The following is a 15,448-nucleotide window of genomic DNA, read 5'->3' as shown; positions in this document are numbered from 1 at the left end:
CAGGTTCCCTGGCACTACCAAAATCTCTACTGAGACACGCCAGACACATTGCAAGGTCTATGCAAAACGAACCAAGAGCAGCTTGTTACTCTATATATAGAGACTGTCACACTGTAAATAACTGTTTAGCCTGACAAAAAAAATAATTCTCTTCATCCCTTAACTACTATAAGTGCTTATATTAAAATAAACATGATTTAAAAGCTTCTTCAGTCATTAATCCTTTTTCACGTATTTTAAATTCATCACCATAATAGGTTTAGTAATATCCTTTTCTGTATAATAAATGCATTTAACTTGCCCATTTTACCCATCTGGTGTGAATTTTGCTGAAGAGCTGCTTAAGTAAGAGCATTTTTAGCAAATTATCATGGTTTTACACCACACCATAGAGCTGTTGTAGAGGTTGAGTAGATACAGTTTCTCAATTACAAGTAATACATCTACCCAACCCAATGCTGTTAAAGTGTAAACAGACTACTGGAAAATCACATTTCATGAAATATATTGTAGATTAATTTTATATCGAAATCCCCTTAACTCTTGTATCTCTTATATACTTTTATAGATATGTATTTTTGTATGTCATCTATAGGTTTAAAGTATGAACTCTTATATTAAGCGCTGCAGAATATGTTGGAGCTTTAGAAATATGTATTAATTATAAGAATATTTTGCATGCCTATACTGAGGCTTCAGCGGCTGTTGAATTCTAATACTTAAAACACAACTACATTGTGGCCTCCAAGGCAAGCAGAGCTTGTCTGCTCATCAAGGGACAATACTTCTTGAGGAGTTACTGGTGACTAAAGTGAGTGTTTTGGCAACATTCCATCCACTATTCTGCCCTATACCAATGGCCCTAAAAATGTGATTATTTTAAATTTCAGGCTTGGGTGCAAGTTTTAGTTGCATAAAAACCAGCTGCACTGCCAAAGAAAGCCTCTTGTAGGCTGCCACTCCACATACCAAATAGCCAACTGCAGCCTTTATTTGGCACCCCCAGGACATTTTTAATGCTAGTATTGCTCCCTAACTCTCTTTACATTTTAATGTGGCTCACAGGTAAAAAGGTTTGGGGACCCATGAACTAGGCTATATTGTATACTTAGTTATGTACCAACATTTTGGCAGTCAAATCCAAAAGCAAAATAAATATACATTACATTACTACTCAGTTTATTGCAGAAGGTATTCTCCTACTTTATGTTTGCTATTGGCATCTAAATAAAAAAATGCTTACAACTATTTGTTTTATATTTTTAGCACAAAACATAACAATAAATAGTTCAGAGAACAGCTCCTTGCATGACTTTGTATATGCTAGTATGCTATACATTGCTATAGAGAGGTGGAGAATGACTCTAATTAACTAATAAAGACCTATTTATAATCACTGGTAATTATGAAGCAAATGTATTAATCAATTGAAATAGAAAAAAAAAATAAGGCTTACATTTTGTGTGGAAGTAAGTGCAATGTTTGCTTATTCCCAGGAATCTGCTCATTACTGCTCTTGTTTTCTCTCCTCCTTGGAAAACCACCAATTTGAGCATATGCACTCTGAGATCAAATGTGTGCAATTCTACTTTTTTGACAGAAAAAATATTTAATTGATGTGTTCCCAGCTTTTCCTCATTTATGTACTCCAACTCATTCTAAATTTGGAGAGTCTTGAAAATACACCTACAGATCTTTAATGAAGTCTGTATTTAATACTGTGATATTTCTGACTAGACAAACACTTCAGTGATTATTTGTTCTTAATAGTCAACTTTTGCCTAAAAAAACACAAATTTATACATCCTGACCAATATGGTGCTACAGAAGAATAAACTTGAACAATGGCTTAATATTTTTATGACCTTGTTTGTGTAATTAAATATACAAGCCGCAGGCAACTGGTAGCACAGAAAGAATTCCCATCACTGTTTGTGATAATATCAGGAGATGGGAATCCTGCCAAAGTGGTGGATTTAAATAGTAGAGTTATATGTGAAGTATATGCATGAAGGCAAAATATCCTTGGGAAATAATGATAAAGAACTAGGAAGTGCATGACTAGGTCACGGGAGGCATATGAGTGCAGTGAACATGATCCTTGATTCTTGGTTTATTTTTTACATATGCACTCCTGATTACTAGAGGGTTTATTTACTAATCCTCAAATTTATCTGTTCAGGCTTTTTGGGTCAAAAATGTGAATTTTTCGTGGAAAAAATTATTTAAAAAAATTATACCCGATGCTGCAAAAACGCCCAAATGCGAAAATCTGTCATCTCAGACATGTCAAGGTCATTTATAAGTCAATGGGAGATGCCCCTATCCCAATTGGAAGATATTGTGGTCTGTACTGGGTTTAACCAGATAATCCGATAAATTCGTGATTTTCCGGCAAAAACCCAAAGAATCAAGTGATTCGGGAAAAAGACCAAAAAAACGTACGATTCTTGTTTTCGCTCGATTTTATCAGGTTTTTTTCCAATCCAATTAATTAGCATTATTTTATTAATACATAAGGCAAAATCTGGGATGGGAGTTTGGTCAAGCTTTTTAAATTCAAAATATGAAATACAATCGGATATTAGTAAATAACCCCATTAATGTTAAAACAGTTATTTTAAAAAATTATCAGAAGAAGGTAACATCTGAACTTCTGAAGTGTTTTCTGTGAGTTCTATAGAAGAGCTATTGTCCCTGAGGAGAAGGGCATCTCTAAGATTTTACCCACTGTTTGAACTCTTTGAACAATGTGTATATTATATATGTACAACTGCTGTCATGAAAGGGGGTTAAATGCACCAAAAAGCTCAATAAATCTAAATTATCCAGTAATTGCTCATTAATTGTACCATTTGAATGATAAAATGAAAAGCAAGTTGAGATGGATAAACTGTTTACTAAATGGAACCATATCCATATGGCTTCCCTGCCTGTTCAGCTTCATTCTCCATACCACTGCATCAGTCCCATATGATTGATAGTTATACTGAGTTTGTATATATATATATATATATATATATATATATATATATATATATATATATATATATATATATATATATATATATATACAGTTTATATATATATAAATATATATATATATATATATATATATAGAGAGAGAGAGAGAGAGAGAGAGAGAGAGAGAGAGAGAGAGAGAGAGAGAGAGAGAGAGAGAGAGAGGGAGAGAGAGAGAGAGAGAGAGAATAAATAGAATAAATATATAGTGAACAAAGTACCTCATCTTGTAAAATAAAAAGAGAGCATATATATTATGCATATATCTAAGCATGCATCGCTTAGATATATGCAAAATACTGTGTAACAAACTAAAGTGAATTGATCTGTAACACAAGGGAACTGATTTACATAACGATGTGATGGGTGTGTACTACCTATGCTGTAAAATAGGTTGTGATGTCATAGCAACCATTAATGCTTGAGAAAGAAGCGGGAGCTTCGAAACGTTGCATGTTTGCTGTTACCTGTTGGTAAAAACTTTTTTTATTTGCACAAAGTTGTCTTGACTTTTTTGTTGGTTATGTATATATATATTTATATATATATATATATATATATATATATATATATATATATATATATATATATATATATATATATATATATATATATATATAGAACTTCAGTAGGATCTGGTACTATATAGGCGACAACATAAAGACAAAATAAGAGCATGGTATGCTTTGTATGCATTTTGTAACTGTTACTCACATCCTTCATTGTCAGCCACAGGCCATGGAGCCACAGACTGTCTTCCTACAAAAAAATTCTTTGAGTAAAATAAACTTCTCTCTATATTTTTGCATAATGTTATCTGGCAAGGGCGGTTGCTGTGGGGTTCCTCCGCTGCTCTTTTGTCTGTCTGTCTGTCTGTCTAAATTGTCTGTGGGCCCCCTGATGAAACTGAAGCATTCAGCTCCAGACAGGTAGTATGTTCTTATTCATTTATATGTTTCATTTCAAATCATTTCTTCAATTCCGTGCTTTCACTAGAAACTTTTATTCCTGTGATTGTCATATTCAAAAATGAAATTGCATTAGACCATTATATTGAAGTACATAATATTGATTTATTATCATGCCTTTTAAAGTACAATATTACCATAGCTAAAGAAATGTAAATACAAATTATTTATTGTATCTGTAATTTTTTCTATCATGCTTGCCAATTCTATGAAGAACATGTAAAAGAATGAATTTCAATTTATTGTAAGAAAATATACGACAGTGCAGAACAATGGAACAGTTTCTGAATATTTGATGGTGTTTGTTTAGACGCTGATTCATATTAGATAGAATTGACCATATTGACTAGGAGTAGAAAAAAAACCCCATACAAAAAGGATGGCGGCTAGAACTAAAAGAGGCCTTAAATAGAAAAGATAGCATTTAAAAATTGTCTTTTTTATGGAAATGAATAATGTTTAATTGTATTTCACACTGAAGACATTTTGCAACAAAGAAAACAAACAAACACCTTGTTACAATACTGTGTAGCATTGTTCTAAAATTATATTTCTCAAAAGTATCCTCAAGGTTTATCCTAACCTTAGTATTAGGACTTGTTTGGGATGTTAGGATATTTGTCATGTCTCCTCTGTCTTGGGTGTAGTTACAATTTACTGTTTACCGTGAGATATGTATAATTTTACCTATAAAACAAACCTAAGCCCAAATTTTGATACAGGTATGGGTCCTGTTATCCAGAATGCTCTGGACCTGGGGTTTTCCGGATAATGAATCTATATGTAATTTAGATCTTCATACAGTAGGGGGCAGATTTATCAAGGGCCGAATTTCGATGGTTAAAAAACCCTCGAATTCGACCCTCGAAGTAAAATCCTTTGAATTCGAATATCGAATTCGAAGAATTTTAGCGCAAAAGGTTCAATCTATTAAAAAACGTGCGATCGAACGATAAAATCATTCGAAACGAACGATTCAAGCGATTTTAAGCGATCGATAGAAGGATTTTTATTCGACCAAATAAAACTTAGAAAAGTGCTGTGGAAGGTTCCCATAGGCTAACATTGGACTTCGGTAGCTTTAATTTGGCGAAGTATGAAGTCAAAAGTTTTGAGAGACAGTACTTCGATTATCGAATGGTCGAATGGTCGAACGATTTTTACTTCAAATTGTTTGAATCATTTGATTCGATCGAATTTGACCAATTCGATGGTCGAAGTACTTAAAAAACTTAATTCGAAATTCGAATATTTTTTGATTCAAACTATTCACTCGAGCTTAGTAAATCTGCCCCTTTTAAGTCTACTAGAATATCATTTAAACATTAAGGGGGTTATTTATCAAAGTCTGAATTTATCTCAATATTTTCTGCTACAAACTCCGATCAAATCAGCACGGGTTTTTTACGCTTATTTATTATTAAATTTAGCTTAAAATCTGATTTGCGGTAAAAAATCTAATTTTCACGATTTTTCTGATTTTTTCATCTGATTTTCACGATTTTTTCAGGATTTTCATCCGAAAACTCTGAAAACTTTGGGGTATTGCACGAAACCCTGCGCAAATCAAAAAATCATTGGGACTTCTCCCATTGACTTATATGCAACCTCGACAGGTCTGAGATGCCGGATTTTCAGATTCTGACTTTTCCATCCTCTGTGTTTAATAAATTCTGAAAAATTCAGATTTTTGGAAAGTCGGAGTTTAGTAAATAACTCCCTAAATGTATACAATAGGCTGGTTCTGCCTCCAATAAGGATTCATGTCTTAGTTTGTATCGAGTATAAGGTACTGTTTTATTATTACAGGGAAAAAAGGAAATAGTTTTTTAAAAATTGGATTATTTGGATTAAATGGAGTCTATGGGAGACTGCCTTCCTGTGATTTGGATCTTTCTGAATAATGGGTTTCCGGATAACAGACAGGGAGTGTGGGAGTGCTTGGACATTTAGGGGGTTATATACAAAAACTCAAATTGATCTCATCTTTTTATTAAACCAAGCTCGACCAAGCTCCCATCCATGATTTTATCTTATTTATCAATAAAATAACTAAAAAAACTCGGGTCGGGAAAAGACTCGATATAATCATGCGAAAACTTGAATCGTACAAATTTTTCTGATTTGACTCCTGAATCGCTCTATTTTTTAAAGGTTATCGTCCAATTGTTCAGCTTATCTACATGACCTCGGCAGGTTTGAGACGGCGGATTTTCAGATTCAGACATTTAGCAACTTTAGGGTATAATAAATCTCGAAAATTTCGAGATTTTTCATGCCATGACGATTGTTCATTCAGTTGATCAGACAGTTTAGAGAGGTTTCTGTCCAATAACAATAAAATCTTTGCATGTATTGCCTATTTGACGCTATCCATGGGAGATTGTCACTACTATTTGTCATACATAACTTTTGTGCGATTGCTGTCTGACCAGAGAATCGTGTAATTTCTTCTCTTTATGTTATATGAATGGTAAATTGCAGGTCGGAAGATTGGCACGGACGATCGTTCGTCCAAATTTAGGCTATAATCTGCACGTCTATGGCCTTAAGTGTGAGATAAAGGTGAAATGTATTTTGCCTGTGTTGATATTTCATATCACAATTAGTGATGGGCAAATCTGTCCCGTTTCACTTCTCCAAATAATTTGCGAAACGGTGGAAAAAATTGTGAAACACGAAAATTCGCAGTGGCAATTTTTATTTGCGTGAATATTTTGTCCAAATGCATTAAGTCAATGGGCGTCAAATATTTTTTTTTGTCACGGCCAATTTTCAAAGCAGTTTCGCGAAAATATTCCCGGGTGGCGAAATACACAGATCTTCCGGTACCTATGCAGTAAAGGGTAAAAGGTCTTATGAGTCGTCCGTATTATGTCAGTTCCCAGCACATACATGGTAAAATGACAGTAACACACAATGAACCACACACAATAAGGCAATTCTTCTGCCAGTTCTAGATTTGGTTATAACAGTTCACTCAGCTCTATCTCCTACATCTGTTCTAACTTAATGGCAATCCCAAAGCACGCATTACAAAATGAGGTTTTTCCTAGGTCAACCCATTTATTTCTTCATATATTATAAAGAGTCTTGTGTAATTCATTTTAGAAACATTTTTGAAAGAACGTGCTTTGGTAGATGTAACAACTTTCTGTAAAATACAATTATTTCTATTTTTTTTTAAATATATTTTTATTCTCAAACTTCCACATTAAATAATCACGGATTCTGAAAACAGCCAAATTAAATACAGAGAAATAATAGTTAATGTCATAATACACTGGCAATTTAACCTAGCCAATATTTTTATTGCCTGCTACTATAAAGCCAGCAGAGCAAAACTTGCTTTTGACTGTAGGAAAATAGGTTATGAACCGCTTGGGAATGACCAATTTTTCAAATGCAGCCATTCAGTTAGACTGGAAGCACTAATACTTTTTTCTCTACGCCATTGCTGGTATAATCTTTGGAGAATATTTTATAACAGCAATAACCTCCTAAAAATCAGTCTTTACTGCAGTTAATGACTGGACAGCTGGAACATTAACTGGCCTTGGCCTTGCCTCTGGCCATTAACTAACAAACCAGTTGTTATCAGGTAACAAACCAAGTTATATTTTTTTAATTGTTTTTCCTTTGCTGCAGATTTTTATACTGTATTTCAAACGGAATGCTTTTTGCTGTATTCTGCTTACATTTAAATCAGTTTATACATTTGGTTACTTTAGCTGTTGTGCATTTTCTTGCTTCAAGATGCAAAAAAAGTTATTGTAAGACTCCTTCACGTTACAGCAAAGTTGTGTTTCTCCCATTTACATGCAACATAATAAAAGATGTTCATTAGAGGAATTAGCTAGATTCAGTATGCTTCATGTCATGAACTGTGCTTGTACTGCAGAATGTATTGTTCCCAGAGAAGTACTGTTGATTTGTATTGGATGGTGGAACTCACGTTTACCTGAAATGCATTTTTTTTTCTTCTATTGCATATTGTATTGAAATATATAATTCAATTTTTAATAAACATCTAGACACACAATATACATGTATTTCTGATTCCACGGAAGGTTATAATCTCCCACTCAGCTAAGAATACTTATTTTCTTAACTGATTCAGCCCTTAAATGATGTGTCCAATGTTAGTTGATACTTCTGGACTCTTTATTTTTATGTATTAGTGTGCTGCTGGATACTGGGAAAGGTATCTCCATTCAACTTCAAAAAATAAATCACGTTCATGGTTTTTCTCTGAAAAAAAGTTGGACACATGCAATGTTCCATTAATTTCGAATGGGACTGAAAATATCAAATGTGTTAATGAACCAGGAAAATAAATATACAGGTATGGGACCTGTTATCAAGAATGCCCGGGATCTGGGGTTTTCCGAATAAGAGATCTTTTCATAATTTGGATCTCCATACCTTAAGTCTACTAAAAAAGAATTTAAACATTAAGTGGAAAATTTAATTTAAAAATTAGATTTTCAAGCTATTTTTGGTGTACTTCGACTATCGAATCGTCCAAAATTCTTTGGAATTTTAAAAAATTCTCTGTCTCTATAAAACTTCGACTTTGACCATTCGTCATCTAAAACCCGCAAACTGTTTTGACCTATGTGGGACTTCCTATAACCAATTTGGAGTCATTTGGTGGACTTTGAAAAATCAAGTTTTTTGGGGCAAATACTTTGATTCGAATTTGGTAAAACTTCACTTTGAATGATTTGAATACAGCCTATTAACCCGAAGTTAAAAACTTTGATTTTTTTTAAAATAAATTTTGATTGGTCTTTTTTTATTCGAATTTTGAGTTGATGAGAGCTTAAAAAAACGAAATTCGACCCTTGATAAATCTACCCCTAAATAAACCCAATAGGCATGTTTTTAATTCCAATATGAATTAATTCTATCTTAGTTTGGACCAAGTACAAGGTACTGTTTTAGTATTACAGAGAAAAGGGAAATTCTTTAAAAAATTTTAATTATTTGATTATAATGGAGTCTATGGGAGACAGCCATCCCATTATTCGGAGCTGGATAACTGGTTAAAATAGTTTGTCATTATTCTTATTGACTTGTTTTTTTCTCCTATAATAAATCCCCAAATAAATCTCTATTGGAGTAGAAAATACTCATTCGGGTGTTCACATTTGCCGCATTTTTTCTCAAATAAAAAAATAATGCAAGCTTGATTTTTGATAAATAACCCTTTTAGCCTTTTTTGTTAGCAACCAATGTGACGTGTGAAGATTCAACATTTCCCAAACTCTGTTTGCTGATATTGTTTTTTAATTTAGCACTGCGTATCTTGACAGCGCTATATAAATAAATGATGATGATGATAATTGCTGTAGCTTTAACACTAAACATCTTAACAGCATAGTGCTTTACATTTGTAGAGGCAGTATAGCTAGTAACAATAAAATGTATAAAATGACTCTTCTTATTAAGAATCTATACCTTTCCTACCTTATATACCTAGTCCAAGAAAGGTATGCTTGTCATTAGCTTGAGCATTATAGTGCTAAGCTAGTCAGCATTCCATGTCCCTCCAGATGTGTCAGCAGTACAATATGTGGTAAGGAGCAGTGAGAGTGGGAAGGGGTGTTTTTCCACTGCTATTCTCCACGTGAGGGCAGATGCTAATAATATGCCCATTTTGCCAGGAGAAAATGTTAAGAGACACAGGAGGGAGGATCAAAGTTTATAGAAATTATACTCCCATTTACTATGATTTTCAGATGGTTACTTGATGTTAGCAGCTATTCTAGCAGGGGCTTAACTACAGAAGAAGCAGACCCTATTGTTGTAGTGCGGCCCAAGAGTGTAGGGGCCCAGTAACAATAGGTTACACCACTGTACTCAAGCCACTGTTTGAGCATACAATCTACTTAAGTTGCCCAAAAGTAGCGCTGTCATGCATTTATACTTAAATTGTCCCAATTTGGTTTATATAATGTTTTAAGAATGCATATTAGTCATAAACAGGAGAAAAAAAAAGTGTTCATGAAAATGTCATGTTTTAGAAATACATTGCTGGGAAATGTAATTCCTTGAGATAGGTAGCTAGACAACCAATTATTCTAGCAGTAAAATTCTAACGCCAGACAAGCATCATGCTACTCATTTAAATAATATAATAGAATGTATATAAAGAAATTATTTTATATGAGTTGCGGCAGTTGCACAGTATAAGTTAAACTAAAAGGAAATTCTCAAGATGGATAGTTCCAATTAGCCACTAAAGTCTTACTTGCTAAATGTGTCCCACTAAAGAGCCTGGCAAAGCCAAATAATGTTGAGCTCCCTTTATGTCCAACACAGTTCTTTGGATTTGTATTGTCACATAGTACAAGAATTCTAACAATAGCCTACATGCCAGTTTGAAGGAGTGTCTTGATATACACATACACCCTTTTCCAGACTAGTTTGACCCAAAAGGTGTTATACATTTTACAAAGGGACTAAGTTTTACCTGCAACTTACTAGCTGCTTTCAAAGTAAAACCCCCAAACTTGGCTGCCCTTTTATTAGACACCAGTGGGATCACCTGACTATAGCTGGGAAGGGTGGGAGCTACAACATAGAGCTGGTCACTGCTCCTGTATAACTATAACAAACAAGGTAAAGTTGTGCTCACCACTAATTTTTAAAACCATTTGGCTGGGGTGCAATGAGGCTGTGACCACAAAATACATTCAGACAAATACCAGAGTCCTCTGCACTCAACCCTTTATCAATATATTTAAGACAGAGACATTTTGTGCATACTGCTACTGAAAAATGCCTTACCCTTTAAACAAAACAGGGATTGTTTGTCCATATATTTCAATATATTTAAAAAAACTTAAGCATAGGACTGGCCAGATATGGGATGACTTTGACGTAGTTGGCCAGCTTAAATATATTGCAATACATGGACAAACAATCCCTGTTTTGTTTAAAGGGTAAGGCATTTTTCAGTAGCAGTATGCACAAAATGTCTCTGTCTTAAATATATTGATAATGGGTTGAGTGCAGAGGACTCTTGTATTTGTCCAAAAGGTGTTATGTCAGATGAAAAAAAAATATTTACAGTACACTATATTGGTATAGGATCTATTATTCAGAATGCTCAGGACCTGGGGTTTTCTGGATAAAGGATCACTTCATAATTTGGACTCCATACCTTGAGGGGGTTATTTACTAAAACTTAAATTTATCTTATCTTTTAATTAAACCAAGCTCAACCAAACTCCCATCCACGATTTTACCTTATTTATCAATAAAATAACTTAATAAGTTAGGTTGTAAATAAACTAGATAAAATTGAGTGAAAACTCAAATTGTTTGGATTTTACACCTGCATCGCTTGATTAGTAAATAACCCCCTGAGTCTGCTAAAAAAATGTTTAAACATTAAAGGGGTTGTTCACCTTTGAGATAACAAATGATATATATATAGATGATAGATACAGATGATAGATACAGATGATAGATATGTAATGGATGACATCACTTTTAGGCAGAAAAATGCACTTAGATGTAAAAATCCAGTAGAAAATAAAAGATGCATGTAAGAATACAGTATTATCAAATAATGAGAATAATGAGACTTTGGTGGGTCAATTTTAGATGACTGGATGTGGCTATGGCTGAGACCAAATTATGACATTTTCCAATATGGAATGCATGGAGATATGCTAAAGCTCTACCTATAAATTGTAGCCTCGAAAGTGCCAGAAAACCCCTCGCTCTTGAATAATGTGTTGAATTACCAAATACAATATTAAAGCACAGTATAATAAACTGTAACTAAAGACATTGCAAATTATAATGCATTCATGGTTTAATGGAACATGTATAATTGCCTTCACACAGAGTACCTCGCAATAGGTTCTAGCCCATAGGATAACATTAGTTGGATTTTAACAGTATGGCATTAATGGAGTAGCATAGTAAAACTTATTGCTTAAACAATTTCAGATAAGTTTTGCAAACTTCTAAAACTACTGAGCAATATATGTACCAGTTTGAGCCAGAGTACCGTGTGTATGTACTAAAACATCTTGCTGTCGTTATTCTGCAAATAATATGCCACAATGCCACTTTTAATCAAGTCTTTAAAATGTACACAGAGTATATACTATGCTGCCTGACAAACTTAAAGCTCCCTAAAATGCCTGTCCAGCCTATAATTTACTTATTGTTATTTTTTTTTTTTTAAAAGGTGTTCTTTTTATTGTTTTAAAGTGTAACTGGGATAGGGTACAGAAAGAAAGAGGGAAGGGAAGGGGGGGGAGAAAAGTACATCAGCAGCGAAAACAACATATGTATGAGCAAAACATACGGCATTGCATTACTCAAAACATCCAATATCATCATGGTAATTGCAACAAATGTGCCTCCAACCAGACACCCCATATTCTCTCAAATTTGTTAGGGTGACCCCTAGCTTCATATGTCAACTTAATTAACGGGAGCATCTTGTTCACATACCCAATCCAGCCCGATCTCTGGGGAGGGTGGGGGGCCATCCAGTGAATGATCATTAGTTTCTTGGCATAAAAAAGTAGGGATCTGAGTAATATCCTGGTACTACTGAGAGGTACCATCTCGTCAACTACACCCAGTAGGCATATTTCGGGGGTATGTAGAGGGGGCAGGGACAGGACCTCAACAATATACAGTGTGATATCGGACCAATATCTGGAAATAACCGGGCACGACCATACCATGTGCCAAAAGGTTCCATCTGCCACCCCACATCTTTTACACGTGGGAATGGGTAGTCTTCCCATTTTGTGGAGCCTGTTAGGGGTGAGATATATCCGCATCAGAAATTTGTATTGTATTAACCTGTCTCTTGAGCTAATCAAGAATTGGTAGAGTCTGCCCGTTGTCTCTTCCCACTGGTCGTCACTCAGACCGGGCATGTCTACCTGCCATTGCTTATAGGCTGACTGAAAAGGCGAGGCAGTGGATGTCAGGAGGAGTGAATATAAATTCGAGACCATTTTAGCCGTGTCTTCCTTACCTAATTGTGCTAGGACTTTTGGTACTACCATTTCTAGATCTCCTGAGCCAAATTGTGCCGAAAATATGTGCCGTAGCTGAAGGTACCGAAACATGGGTAAATTAGGAGTAGCAATCTTATCCCTCAACGCCATGTCTATAAACCTCGATTTGACTACAAGGTCCCCCAAATATTTGATGTTTTTGGAGGTCCAGTAGCCCATGGCCTCCACATTATCAAACTGCTGTAAGTGGGAGTTCCTCCATAGGGGCAACATTGGAGAAAGTATTGGCTGTTTGGTTTTAGTTAGTCTGACCATGTATACCCAGGCCGTATAAGGGGCTTTCATACAAGGAGGCAATGTTGGATAATCCCTAGGCTTTCTATACACATAGTTCCTCAGGGTCTCTAGTGAGCCCAAGAGCCTGGCCTGCAATATAACATTGGGGTTATCTAAGTCCTGAGTTAGCCACCAATTAACATAGCTAAGCTGGGCCGCAATATAGTAGAGGTAAAAATTGGGGAGACTCAGACCCCCCTTGGCATACGGGGCCATCAATCTAACGGAGGAGATTCTGGCTCCTTTGTTGTTCCACAGGAACGGTGTTATCATTGCTTGAACAGCGGAGCAGATTTGCTTGGACAATGGGGTCGGAGAGTTATGAAACAGGTACAGATATTTTGGCAGGAATACCATTTTTATGATATTTATTCTACCCCACAGCGTTAGCGGGAGGGGCCCCCACGCCTGTATAGATTTAGATAGTTGTTGATTAATTGGGATTACGTTTAAGGGAACAAACTGTTCGGGGTCAAGGTGAATATTAATCCCCAGATACCTAAAGGTTGTAACCCACTGCGCGCGGGGCCCGCCGTCTGGTTCTGTTCAAGGGAGGGTTCTAAGGGAAAAATTACCGACTTAGACCAATTTATGCGAAGGCCAGCAAATCTCGTAAATTTGGAAAAAATATTTAGCACCTCTGCCAAGGAGGGGCCTGGGTCCGCCAAATAAAGGAGGACATCATCCGCATAGAGGGATATCCTTTCCTCCACAGGGCCATATTTCAAGCCTGAGAGATGTGGAGACAGGCGGATTTTGGTGGGCAGTGGTTCTATTGCCAAGGCAAACAGGAGAGGTGACAGTGGGCAACCTTGGCGAGTCCCCCTACTCAGCGGAAAGGTGGAGGAGGTAGTGTCATTTACCCGAACTTGTGCTGTGGGACTGCTATAAAGCAACTGGATCCACTTAATGAATTGCCTGCCAAACCCATACCGCTCCAATACCGCCCACAAGTAAGGCCACTCTATCGAGTCAAATGCTTTTTCGGAGTCCAGGGAGACCACCACCCTGGACCCCGAGTTGTCATGTGGTACCTGCATGTTATAGTACAATCTTCTTAAATTGACATCTGTGGACCTCTTAGGCATGAACCCTGTCTGGTCGGGATGGATCAGATGTGTGATTATCTGTTGCAGTCTAACCGCCAACACCTTGGCCAGAATCTTTGCATCCACATTTATCAGGGAGATAGGGCGGTAAGACCCACAGAGAGCAGGGTCCTTCCCTTCTTTATGAATTAGTACAATTAGGGCATTGGCAAAGGATGGAGGGAGTCTACCGTCCTGGTTTGACTGCGACAAAATGTCACTCATCGTACCCGCCATTTTAGCCCCCAGTGTTCGGTACCACTCTATGGGAAGACCGTCAGGGCCAGGAGATTTAGAAGGGGCCATGGTCGCTATCGCCTCACTGATCTCCGCAGCTGTGATGGGGCTATCTAGTAGAGTGGCATGTGAAGCATGCAGCCTAAGAAGGGGAATATCCCCAAGGTAGTCTGTCAGTTGAGTATGGGTATAGTCTACCCTAGAGCGGTACAGAGTGGTGTAATAGTCTGCAAACAAGTTCGCCATCTGTTTCGGATCTGTTACGGAGTCCCCTGAGTCAGAGGTAAGTCTATGTATGATAGTTTGCGACATTGAGGCTTTAGATAGGTATGCCAACAATTTCCCGGATTTTTCCCCTTGTTCAAACCCTCTCTGGGAGGCATACAATAGCTTTTTTTGTGTGGCTTCTGTTAGTTTACATTTCAACCTGGTCTGCGCTTGGACCATTTGGTCATATGTTACATCTGAAGGTGTCTCTACATGGACCCTCTCTGTCTCCTCAGCCTCCTCTGTTGCTAGTTTAACTTCAGATTGGGTCCTAGCTCTCACTATATTAATGGCCTGTATCAGAGCACCCCTAGAGACTGCTTTAAAGGCTTCCCACAGTATCGGAGAGGATACAGTGCCTTGGTTTTCAGCCCAGTATTGATCTGCGGTCAGTTGGACTTTGTCAGAGATTTCTTCTTGAGCAAGCCATATGGGACTAAGCCTCCATCTCCTGGGAGCTGAATAATCACAGGGCTGTAGGGAAATAATTAGAGGGGAGTGATCCGATATAGAGCGAGGCCCATATTGA

This window comes from Xenopus laevis, chromosome 4L (assembly GCF_017654675.1).
Source record: "Xenopus laevis strain J_2021 chromosome 4L, Xenopus_laevis_v10.1, whole genome shotgun sequence".
Classification (NCBI taxonomy): Eukaryota; Metazoa; Chordata; class Amphibia; order Anura; family Pipidae; genus Xenopus; species Xenopus laevis.
The sequence above is the reverse complement of the archived record's forward strand: the minus strand, read 5'-3'. Positions refer to the sequence as shown.